Source organism: Caretta caretta, chromosome 2 (assembly GCF_965140235.1).
Source record: "Caretta caretta isolate rCarCar2 chromosome 2, rCarCar1.hap1, whole genome shotgun sequence".
NCBI classification, from domain to species: domain Eukaryota; kingdom Metazoa; phylum Chordata; order Testudines; family Cheloniidae; genus Caretta; species Caretta caretta.
Window position 1 is genome coordinate 178,593,215 of NC_134207.1, and position 2,820 is coordinate 178,596,034.

The window sequence follows — 2,820 nt, forward strand, 5'->3', positions numbered from 1 at the left end:
ATGTATATATTGTATTGCTATTTTGTAAATTCAAACTGAATTTGCAATCTTATCAACAGTCTGAGATAATGGCAATGATAATAATAATTTAGAAATAGATTCTGTTGCATTAACTTATGTCAAGTACTTTATTACTCCTTTTGTAATCCCGTTGAGATCAATGGGGCAACTTGAAAAGTAAGTCAGCAGGTAAAGAAAGCAGAATCAGGGGTCTTCCATTGATTTCAGAAGGCTCTGGATCAGTGTTCTTAACACTTTTCCTCTGTAGATATCAAAATGCTTCACACAAAGGAGAGTATGTATTAATACTCCCATTATACAGATGTGGAAACTGAGGGAGAGTGGTTAAGTGACTTCTTCCACATCACATAGTAAGTCAAGAAAAGAGACTCCAGCTCTCTTGACTTCCATTATGTATCTACTTGAACATGTGGTCTCACAAAGATCACTTTAGATTATAACATTTGGGTCTGTTACTGGATACACTCATGTAATTTGGTTCCAGTCTTCAAAATCAGCAGAATATATTGAGGAATGTCCCATATCCCTTGACTATACATATTCTATAAGTAGAATGCTGATTTTTCAGGGCTAATACTAGGAATATTAGTAATTCTCCAGTACGCTCTGTGCCACCTCTAGCCCTCATTACGGAGACTCCCGTATATTTTTCCTATCTCCCCCTGGATACGCCCCATTCCTTACTTCAAGGCATTATGATGACTTCAAATTAAATAACATGTTGATTTTGAAAGTGTTTTTTTTTCAGACAGGAACTGTGTCCTCTCATATGTATTTGGACAGCACCTAACACACTGTGGTGACTACCACAAATTAAAGAGATAATTATAATAAGGAGCAGGATACTCAAAAAAACAAGAAATAAAATCTCTGAGTGTACCAGTCCTGTTCCTTCTGAAATGTAGTGTCTTTTTCAAATGTTGGAGGCTAGAAAATCTGCTTGAGGTTACATATTTAAAGAAAAAAGCTGTCACTTTGTCACAGAGAAACATTTTTAATAGCCACTCTTTAAAACATATCAAAAATAAACAAATAAAAATGTTCTCAGTGCCCCTACTGGATAAGCAAAGGCAGATAACTAATAAATACTGTTCCCACGGGGTCCACAAATAATGAAGTAACCAAAAAAGAGCCATGTTAATTTCTATTCCATTTTCAAGCACGGGAGGGAAATCAATATTTTCTTAATGGAAAAAGACAATGCTGGAGGAAGGAAGGTATTGTGGCTGAAGTATAGGGTTGGGAGTCAGGAGACCTGGGTTTTGCCCTTGCTTCACCACAGATTTCTGGTGTGAATTTGTGCTAGTCTCACAATGGTGCTGTGCCTCAGTTTCCTCATATGTAAAATGGAGATTGTGATACCTACTTCACAGGGGCATTGTGAGGCTAAAATACATTCATGTTTGTCGAGTGCTTTGGGTGCCTCTCTGAATGGTGGCATCTGGGAGAGGAGAGTTTCTGGTAGCCCTGTCACCTCCCACAGGCAGCACTGATACCCTTGCAGCCACATGTAAAATTGAGACTGCTCCTCAGCATTGTATTAAAACCTACTTAATGATGCACAGATGGCCTGTCTTAGTAAAGTAAATGTAAGGTTTCATTTTGTTGTGGGGTGAATAATGGCAGCTTGCCACTTTACACAGTCCCTCAGTATCTGACCCATGAGTTCAGGAAAGCCTGATCATCCGCAAAAATACCTGCTTTTAGTCTAAAGAATGAGAAGAATGGAAACAGTGTAATGCAAACTCAAAAATTGCTTTTGGGGGCATATTGCCCTATTATTGCCTTGTGGCAGCTGTATTTATCCACATATATTGTAGATAGCAATCATTTCATTAACATTTTTATACTCTAACCATATGCTGCAGGAATGATATGTATTCATGTAAAAGCTGTATTGTCTTCTGTCTCCAAAATACTCATATCTTTTGAAGTCTTTGAAGCTGAATCACTTCCTTAATAGGGACCATGACTGTTTACCTTTCATTAGTTGTACTTCTGAGATGAGGGTATGGTATTTTTTAAGTCAGGAGCATTTGCATATCATAACATGGATAGCCTTATATTTTAATTTGCTTAAATCTACAAATATATTACCTGCATTTGATAGTCTCCCAGATCAAAATGCAATTCCTTGAAAATGTATTTAACTGAAAAGGTATTTTACTCCGAGGGTGGACGGAGGCAAGAAGAAGTACTTAAATAGTCTGCCTATTACCTCAGGCACCACTTAAAGGCACTACCCTGCACACCAGGGACCTGGATTTTGACTCTGACATTGCTTCATAATCAAGGATCGTCCTGGGGTGAACTGTCAGACTTCAGTTATGTGGTCTAGGATCAAATCCTGAGGGGATGTAAGAGGAGGGGGAAAGATAAGAAGGAAAATCTATTTGTGTGAGGCACAGGAAAGAATTGATACAAGCGGGTAAAGATGTAATGAAGGAAGCAATCGTTTTTATGAGAATTTTTTTTAAACAAGGCTATGATTAGAGCCTCAGAAAATACAAAAGCTCAGCAAGGATTGTACTTTCAGTAAATGGAAAATGTGTCTCATAGGTATGGGAATGTATGACTAAGGGAGAAAAATTAGAAACTCAAGGCCTAACTCTCATTTATACTAAGGGCCTGTTTCTGCTACTCTGGCAGCATAAATATAATTTTTTCCCACATGAAGTCCCCTTTTCCCTGCCAGAGCAGGGTAAAGGAGCATTACTGTAAATAAAAATTAAGCTCTCAGTGCTGACAGGTAGCAATTACAAATATTGTACACTTTCTAGAAAACTAAATAATTTTGTA